General features: G+C 32.0%; 1 pseudogene; it reads left to right on the top strand.

The window, feature by feature from the left end:
- Positions 1-1,375: 1,375 nt before the first annotated feature.
- LOC138347423 (uncharacterized) lies at positions 1,376-3,258 on the top strand (annotated as a pseudogene).
- Positions 3,259-10,788: the final 7,530 nt, after the last annotated feature.

The raw sequence follows: 10,788 nt of genomic DNA, 5'->3' as shown, positions 1-10,788 counted from the left end.
ACAAAAGATATATATACACATATACATGCAGAAAAATTGGCAAATCCAAACAAACAATTAAGCAAAGGGGAAAGATCGAATGATCATTTGTTCAAGGTCATATTGGGAGAGAACATGGTGATTTTTATTCCTATTACTTTGGTAATGATGTATCACGTTGGAGTAACAGACCCAATTATAATGAGGAAGTCAATACTGATCGTTCATTTCCACCGATACCTATTTTGAATCAAAATGGTCGAGGATCTAAAAAGCGTGGAAAGCGAGGATTAACTTATATGGAATGCAATCAACTATGACATATATTTTGCTAATTGTCTAAAGATTGAACCATACTCAAGTAATTGTTAAAAATATGTCATAAAATTACATAATAATAAGTGTTGATCAACTAACTAAATACTTGAATTTAAAATGATCAACTTGTTCTTAAACACATTGGGTAATGAAGCCATCTATATGGAGGTTTTCAAATGGATATACAAATATGTAAGTGTGCAATCACTAAGTATTTAACAATATATTCAATTAATACTAAATTATATTGCTTGAAATAACAATCACATAGGTTTACGATGAATACTCAAGTGTCCAATATTTGCAATTAGTGAAAGAAGTAGCACTTGGACCCGAATCTCAAGTGTTGAGAATGAATAAGCATTGTGTAAATAAGTTTAAGTTTCAAACTGAAGAAGTTTATAGGAACCAGAAAACAAATAATATTGGTGTCTACATACAAGGTGATGTTGATGGTACTGGCCAAACTATTGAATATTAATATGTCATTCATGAGATTATTAAAGTGAGGTATTTAGGCTGGCCTATGAAGAAGATTGTATTGTTTCGATGTGACTGGTTTGAATCATCACATAGTGGTATAAAGGTTGACCATCAAGATAATATAATGAAGTTAATCATTCATGGAAATACAGAAGTTATGATCCTTTTATCATTGCACAAAATGTCAAACAAGTGCATTACGCTTCATATTCATTCCGTATAGACAAAGTTTATTGGTTGATCTTCATAAAAGTAAGTGTGTGGGAATAATTGAAATTGAAAATGTCTTAGATGTGGCGTATCAAAATGATGTCGCAAACGTTCAACAAGAAGTTGATGTTGAATTGGAAACCACACTAGAACATCCTCAACACATATTAGAAGAAGTATCTGATGATGATATGCTGAATGTTGATGAAGAAATGTATGAGAATGAGGAAAATGAATCATTTTATGATGAAGAATGAGACGATAATGTAAATGAAACAACTGAGGAGGAAGAATGGGATGATGATGGAATAAAAACAAGTGAGGAGGAATAGTGTAGTTGAATTTATGATTTTTATATATATTATACATGTAAATTTGCAAACACATGTCATTAGGAGGTGACAATGATAGATATCGCGAGCATCTTGGACTTAGCCAGGATAAACAGGCTAGAAAAAAGAAGTCTAGGAGACTTATATATCCTGAGGATATTGCAGAATCTGTTTTTTCTATGCTAGAGCGCATCAACCATGATGCACATGTACTTGCTGTTCTATTTGGTATAGTGGATTCTCGACTTTATTATCCCAATTATAAAAAATAATCGATGATTCCTATTCTTCACAAGCCTTGCCTTCAATATGCCTCGAGGACCTACCTTTACAGCCTATTCATCGGGGATGACCCTTATCGGCAGGTACTCCATCTCCATAGGTGAATCTCCTACGTTATCTTCTATGAGGATTAGAGATTCTAGTAGCGAGCAGTCAAATGCTATGGCCGATACGCCTCCATTGACTCAGCGTTATGAGCATGTATCAGCCTCAATTATAACTAGAGATAATGCTACTCCAGTTGATGGGATGTCTCCTCTAGTTCATGTCCAGAAGGACAGACTTGGTAGACTCATGATTGATCCTCATGGATTATCCTAAGTTTGTTTGTTATCTATTTATTTCTTATCGTTTAATATACTATTCATGAACTAACACATTTATTATCTATTTTGCAGGTGGCATCCGACAAAGAATGTTGTTGGGGATTTAAAAGAAAGTGTTAGGAGACTCTATACATAGGCTTATCACTCTTGGCGGAGATCCAAAACGTTATACGGCAGGCGATATTTAATAATTTTAAGGTACACATTTTTAGTTAAGTTTAATTAGTATATTTTACTTTTTTTTACTATATAATTAACATTATTCAATTTCTTTTATTCATACTATGTGTACTTGGGATCCGAGACACAATCAAGTCATCTCGACCATATTTGAGAGGAAGACATTCGTCAGACTGTCTGCCTGGATATAGAAAGTTTAGGATGATGGTGAATGCCCGAATTAGATGTTATCGCATCTTCATGATTAAATCGGATTGTATAAGAACACAGACCAGTTTAAGGCGATATCAGAAAAAGCCAAAAAGGTTAGAGGTAGTCCTAAGGGTGGTTTGTTGCACACCGGAGGTTCAAAGTCCGTTGGAACAATTACAAAAAAAGATGGTACGTTCTAGTTCAAATGTTCAAATAAATATTTAGTTGACTCATAAATATTGTTATAAATTTCAGTTTTTTATTTATAGGAAAAAAATTGGGGTGCATTCCCATTGCACCAGAGGTTTTCAAGAAGACTCATGTTAGGTAGAAAGAAAATGGGTTGGATCCGGATGTCTGGGTGGAGGAAAGAGCCGAAAAAGCTTTTGTAAGTTATTTAATATGAATGATCTATATTAATAGTGAATGTATTTATGATATGTATATATATTGATGTCAATTTTTATAATTGATATGCAGATTCAGTTTCATGATTACGTTGCTGAGAATGTAGATAACTTAGTACAAATGACTCCTCAACTTTCCACCCAAATTTGGACAAAAAAGGTGTTAAGGGGAACACACCAGGGTAGATTCTGGGTCTAGGCTCTCGGGATGATATAAGACGACTCTAGTCAGGGTTATAAGGAATTGAATTGTCTAGTCAAGTCGATACCCTTTATAGTTTTTAGATTGTTTCTTTATCGGATCAAATAGATAAACTTACAGCGGCATTGGCAGAGCCGGAGCAGAAGAGAGTAGCTGAACAAAAAAGCATGAGCGTAACCTTTCAGAAAATCAAAGAACAAGTTATGAACATCTTATAAATACCTACTACATCACCTCCCGATGACTGTTCTGATGATGATGATGATGATAATTGTGTAGGAGTCACTCTATATATAGTTTACATCTTGAAAATTTATGCATTTTTTGTACATTTGAACATATTTTGAACGATGTTTTGAAATGCTTTATAAACCTTTAAATTTTGATTTAGATACTTTCAAATATTATTTTAAGTGTCTTATTTTTTGGTGTGTATATTATTTATATAATTGTGTGTTTGATTGGGATGAATAGAATATATAAATTGGATTGAATTGAATTTATAGGAGATATCAAAAAAATTACAGAAAAAGCAATGGACAGCGTGGTTTAGTCCATCTCTTTTCTAGATTTTAATTTTTTTAAAAGCCTAGACAAGCAACTGACAAGGTCCATTTGTTTGTCGCTTTTCTGGGATTTTCAAAAATCAAATTTCCAAAAAAAAGCGACGGATTGTTTCACATTATGGAAATTCAAAAAACAAAATTAAAATAAAGAAACAAAGTCTGTCGGTTTTGTTAAAAAAAATCAAAAATTTTTTTATCAGTTTTCGACGCATTTCGTTGCTCTACGGCGACGATATCCGTCACTTTTAGAAAAGCATCAAGCTAAAAAGCGATGGATGTGATTGTGTCACAGTTGCCATTGCCTTTGGCCGAAAAAGCGACCGATTGTGACACTTTTGTCCATCTATTTTTGGCAATCTTTTTAGTGGGGTTAGACTTATAATTTTCATCTCTTTGGTTATAACACTTAAATATTACTTAAATGTTAAATAATATTGTAGTTATTAAAAGAAATCTTGAAATCAACAATACTATTATATAAACATATAATTGTACAATATATTTTTTTAACAAAAAAGGATCCACCACTGCTATAAACAAAAATATTCCACTGCAGGATCTCTAGAAAAAAATATGTGATAGAAAACAAATTTTCATTGAAATAATAAAAAAAATTATGTTTTAGTAAAAATATTAGTCCTTTTTATCGTCGATACAATCAAAATATCTTGAAAAAAAACTATTAAGGAGTGTTTTAATAAGAATTTCTATAAAAAAAAAAGATAATGACTTTTATAAGACAATTTCTTTGACCTTTATCATATCTTTGACACATAAAAAGAAAGATATGTCATAGCCCCAGAAAAAAGAAAAGGATAAGTTTACCTACATAAATATTTTTCTAATTTGTGCTTATATATAGATAGAGAAAGACAACATGAAGTTATCAGTCAATTAAAGTAAATCCAATACAATAATTAACTAATAGAAGAAAAAAAAGGTAATGGTTGTGCGAAGGCCAAAAGTAGTTGTGGTAGTGTTCACAGTGAAGGAAAACAAATTGTTAATTGGCAAACGTCAAGCTTGTGTTGCTCATTCTTATATTTCAGTGTTTAGTGGTCATCTTGAGTTTGGGTAATCACATTGATACTTATTCTTTAATTATGAATGCTTTGATACGACATGTGACATGTTGCGAATTTTTTCCCTTCATCGAAGTTTTTTTGAAAATAGTATTTATATCTCTACAAGATAGCGATAAGATCTATGTGTGTGTGTTTTTTTGTTTCTTTTGAAGGGAGAGCTTTGAGGAATGTGCAACAAGAGAAGTGAAGGAGGAAATGGGTTTGGACATCATGAAGATAGAAATACTTAAAGTGACAAACAACCTCTTCCTATATGATGAGACAAATCTTGCATTACACTATGTAGCCATCCTAGTACATGTTGTATTGGTTGATCCAAATAAAATTCCTCACAATCTTGAATCACAAAATGTGATGGATGGGAATTTTATGATTGCGAAAATATACCAGACCCTCTTGTCCCACAATTTAAAAGTGCTATTAAAGAAGGTTTTAATCCTTTCCAAGATAATTTTAAAAAATATTGATCATATCGGTTCGGTTTCTGAACTTTATTGGTTCAACTTATTGATTATCAGTTTGCATACATGTTAGATGTTATAGAACCATTACTATATATATATATATATATATATATATATATATTAGAAAACACTGGCACCTTGTAAAAAATCGAGTGTTTGAGAATTTGAGAGATGAAAACATAAGTAAAAAACTTTATATACCGGATGATATAAATGTAAATTAAAGTATTAATTTTCTATAGGTTATGACCTAACCTATAAAGAATAAACCTGAAAACATTAAGAACCGATAATTGATATAATAAAAATAAAACCATTATATTACAGAAATCACTAAATGAATAACTTATTTGGTTCTCAAAATTTTCTTGTACTTGGTTAAATCATAAAATTGAAGTCGTTCTTCTTGGTTACTTTATCAACTAAATTGTTCATAGTAGTAGCAAATAAAAAGTCATATTTATTTGAATATACTTTGATTGAATTGAGTTAATAAACTAATTAGTATAAATTGAACGTAATTCCCTTGGATACGATAACTCATTTAATTTCAAAAAGAAACTATACTATGTATTCAATTACATAAACTTGTGTGTACATTCAGACACAACATTAACCACCCCTAAGAATAAATGTGAATTATGCATAAGTTTACGTGTATAATTCATCATCAAATACAGATAATTATACTCTCCTTTAAAATATGTAAAGAAAAAAATACAAGAACGTAAAAACCTCATAAAACTACACTATATTAGGGTATGTTTGTACGATTTTATTTTATTTTTTAAATTTTTTTCTCATTTTGTTTAACTTACATATTTTTAAAATAGTTTTCAAATGAACTTATTTAACTCTAATTATAAAAAATAACAATTCCATAAATAAAAGTAAGGATTTTTTTTTCAAAACTTCTCTTAAATTTCACCATCTACTTTGGAATCTGACGTGCAACTCCGATCTGACCTGACACTGATTCACACACTTCGAGAAAAATAATTTCTAGAATAACATGAAAACACAGATAGGAAGGGCGAGGGAGGGGGGGGGGGGTTAAGAAAAAAATGTGTAAAACCTATTTTTTACATAATAAGAAATAATGAATTTAACCAAAAAAAAATAACGAATAATATGACTATCCGGTTTACAATTTACCCATTTTTTCCATATCAAAGATGGATCAGATCGAATTGACTATTATATCCGTTAGATTAATTTCCGACCATCCTATATTCACTAATCCACTCTATCCATTTGTTTGACACTCCTACACGTTAGGCAATTGAGTTAAAGTTGGTAACAAATGAAACAAAAATGCACAATATAGAACACTAAAGAGTGCATCTCAGACATGTTGTAAGAAACCCAATAACAAACTGAACTCAATTCAAATTCAAACAACTGACAATATATTTCACTAATTCGTAAGTAGAGTTACAAAGAAATTTAAGAACTAAATAGAAATTTAAGAACACAAGTAGAAGAAAGGGATAAGAAATAGATATCATAGAAAGGGAACAAGAGGGCTAGACATTTTTCCGCAATAATTTGCATAAACCTCTTTTTCTCTTCCAAGTCTCTATTAATCAACCCGGATCCCTTAGATGGCCACTTAATCCGGTTTTAGGATGCTTTGTCAACACTGGTCTAGGCCCATTCATAACAATACTCCCATCCTCACTCAATAAGAACCTTGTCCTCAAGGTTTGAGTAGAGCCACACGAATAATATAATATTGAATCTTTCAAGATTTGAATGTGTGGAGAGGTGTGACAGTGGTGCAAAGTTGAAACCAAACACTGTCGACTTGTAGAATTGAGAAACAATTACATTGACTTTAGAACAATCCATATTACTAAGATCATAACATATGCCACAATTCTAAAAGTTTTCATCTTTTCTCTTTTGCTAAGCCCAACAATTTTCCTCACCTCTTTCATATGAAAAGAGTCATGAACATCAGTAATACAAGCTAACTCATTGCAATAAGATTGTTGGAGATAGGAAAATGATTCAAGATCCCTCAATCTACACTTCTTGTTTACCTCAATGGGTGTTTCATAGAGAAGGGAGAAACAACGATGGTGCTGCTCAAGAATTATGACAAGGAAAGCTCGATATATTATGAGGAGAGATGGTCCCATGGCTGCATCAAATGTTTTTCTAAGATTTGCAAACTTAATTGGTTGCGCTAGAGAGCACGATTCATCACATCCATGGCCATGTAAATGGGCAAGATAATACATAAGACTCGTTGCAATTATAAACTTACCACAACTAATCAATGTAGAAGTCATTTTAATGTCATCAATCATTGACTTGTGAAGAACATAAACATCAACAACTGAAGCATTTTTACCAACTCAAGCTCCCTTTCCAACACTATAAAACACCAATGATCATTTTCACAAGTTTGTTGTGCATCCAATTAATATAACTAGAAAATGGGAGGGCAGTCACTAATTTTATCACCAGGATCCAAAATATCATGCATTATCAACATAAGGAATTCATCAGCACCATACCAAACAAGAATATACTCAAATTCAAGGTCAGTACCTATAGCATAACTAACTGATACACCCTGAGTGCCAATGAAAACCATGATACCCTCAAACGTAGAGAAATTATGCAAATCTTGCTCTATCAATTTTGTCATGGACTTAATGCAGCCTTGTATCTATGCAATACAAACAAGTGGTGTAACTTCTTTCTCCTGTGGTTCCAATTTCAGTGCACTAGCCTACTCACATATTTTCTTTCGTTAAGAAAAATCACTTCCAGTGAGTTGTGCTAATAGTTGTTGCGGGAACCAAAATAACTTGGGACGTATAGTATCTATAGGTGCAATTAGATGTATCTCCCGCTATGTAACTCTTTGGAAACTATCATCAAACATAGGGTTCACCTCGGAGTATGATGTTAGAATTTTAGTGATTGTGAACACATAAACAATCTATTCATTCATAAATCCTGTCAATTATTCAGGATCGTTGAACTATATGATTTTTACATAAATATATTACTATGATAATTCGGTCAAGAATTCATACCCGAATCTGCCATTATAATTCTTGACTTAATTGAGGAGTAGTCTTTTCTTTTGGTTCTTCAAAGTTGTTTCTCTCTCTTGCCTTATACTTTATGAATAACTTTGATAGATAAGACTATAACTTTATGGTAGAGATAAGACCCTTTAAGTAAGAGTGTTTGAAAAAACATTCCCACATTTCCATTATAGTGAGTATAGGAATAATGGATTGTTTTAAAACTATCAAGTAACTCCCCACTTAATGGGTAGTTGGAAGAGCTCATGGGTAGTTGGAAGTTACTAAATAACTTCCCCACTTCTCCATACATGTAAGTAACATCTCCACTTCTCCACTTCTCCACATATATTTAGGATTTAATTTATATTAATTACTAAGCAAAAAATACAGTCAGTGGGCCATAGAAATTTACATTCTCCTACTTGGTGCACGACCTTTCGCTTAATGGTTCAATATGCATGTTAGTCTTCATCTGCACAATGTTAAATCCAACATCATTCGTCGTTATTAAGTAAATCAACTAATATGAGTCATGGAGGTTGTACACAACTTTATTTGGCATGGTCCCTTCCATTTATTATAATATTAGTCTATTCTCTAACACAACCTTTTCAATACATAATGGGTCCATAATAATGCATAGAATATCTTTATCTAAAATAAAACTTGTTATCGTCATGCTTAACATAACTTATACAAGAGAAAACAGGTTAGAACAGAAACATATATATAGTTGAGCTCAAAGTGTCAATTGCATAAACATAATAAAATCATTCATTGCTATCTATAAGACCCATTCTTTCAACATGTTCAACATATACTTTGGGCAGTAATCCTTTCGTCATAGGACCAACAATCATTAGTTTGGTGCTAATATGTTCAATTGTCACTTTATGTTTTTGGACTTCTTCTTTAACTGAAAAGTATTTCATTCCATATGTTTGGAACCCTTAGAATACTTATCATTTTTAAAGAAGACGATGCTATAGTATTATCACAATAAATTTTCAGCGGCTCGAAAATACTGTCGACTAGTCCAAGTCCTAAAATAAAGTTCCACAACCAAATAGCCTGACTGCAGCTTCAAAGCATGAGACAAACTCAACTTCCATAGTAGATGCAGCTATAACATACTGCTTCGCGCTCTTCCATGATATTGCTCCTCCAGCTAATAGGAAAAAATATCCAAATGTGGATTTTCTTATATCCACAAAACCTGCCTAATCTGACTCTGAATATCTAATCACATCAAGATGATCAGATCTTCTATAAGTGAGCATATGATCTTTAGTTCCCTGCAAGTATCGCAACACTTTTTCGCAGCTTTCTAGTTATCCATTCCTAGATTACTTTGATAATGGCCCAATATTCCAACAGCGAAACTGATGTCTGGTCTCGTTCATGTTTGAGCATACATTAGACTCCCAACTATTGATACATAAGGAATATCATTCATTCTCTTACGTTTCAATTCATTCTTTGTACATTGATGGAGACTAAATTTATCTCCTTTCTGGATTGAAACGGGTCTTGATGAGCATTTTTCCATTCTAAATCTCTCTAACACTTTATTAATTGTAGGCTTTCTGAGACAAACCTAATAATCCTTGTGATCTATTTGAAATATTTCTATCTCAATCACATAGGATGCCTCTCGCATATCTTTCATTTCTAAATTGTGAGATAGATATCTCTTGGTATCGTGCAACAAACCAAGATTATTGGTAGCAAGAAAGATGTTATCAATGTATAGGACAAACATAATAAACTTAGTCCCACTAGCCTTCAGATATATATACCGATCAACAATATTTTTCTTAAATCCAAAAGTTACAATAGTTTCATCAAACTTACGATACCATTGTTGGGAAGCTTGTTTAAGTTTGTATAATGACTTCTTAAGTTAACACAACATGTGTTCCTTCCCTTTAGAAGAAAACCCTTCAAGTTGATTCATATAAACTTCTTCCTCCAAATTTCCATTTAGAAAGGTTGTTTTCACATCCATTTGATGTAGCTCTAAGTCATAATGAGCTACTAAAGGCATTATAATTCTTAGTGAATCCTTTCTAAAGACGGGAAAACATGTTTATTTATAGTCGATGCCATCTTTTTGAGTGAAACCTATTGCAACAATTCTATTCTTGTGACGTTTGATGTTGCCAGTTGATTCACGTTTGGTCTTAAAGAACCATTTACACCAAAATCTTTTGTAACCTTATGTTAATTCAACAAGGACCCATACTTTATTTTGTTCCATAGATTTCAACTCATCTTTCATAGCATTTGTCCATCTATCAAAATTATTACTTTCAATAGCTTGTGAAAATGAAACTTGATCACTATCAATTCCCAAGTAAATTTCTGACTTGTTTAAATATACCAAATAGTCATTAGAAATAGCAGATCTCTTTTGTCTTTGATATTTTCTTAATGCTACTTCTTGTGGTACATCTGCTGTAGGTTTATTAAATATCACTTCATTGAAATTAACAGGAGCATAAATTTGTTGTTCTTGTTGATTGATAGGTGGTACAACAACTTAAGGAAAAACATCCTTCAAAGAAGTAAAAGGGAGAGGAACCCTCACGCTAACTTCTTTAATTTCAACTTTACGCCGTTCTTTACTCCCACTAACTTTACCATTCTCAATGAACCTAGCATTTCAAATATTAACTATTCTTGTATAGTTATAAGGACGGTAAAATTTAT

This window comes from Solanum lycopersicum, chromosome 3 (genome assembly GCF_036512215.1).
Source record: "Solanum lycopersicum chromosome 3, SLM_r2.1".
Taxonomy (NCBI): domain Eukaryota; kingdom Viridiplantae; phylum Streptophyta; class Magnoliopsida; order Solanales; family Solanaceae; genus Solanum; species Solanum lycopersicum.
This window is presented reverse-complemented; position numbering and strand designations above follow the sequence as displayed.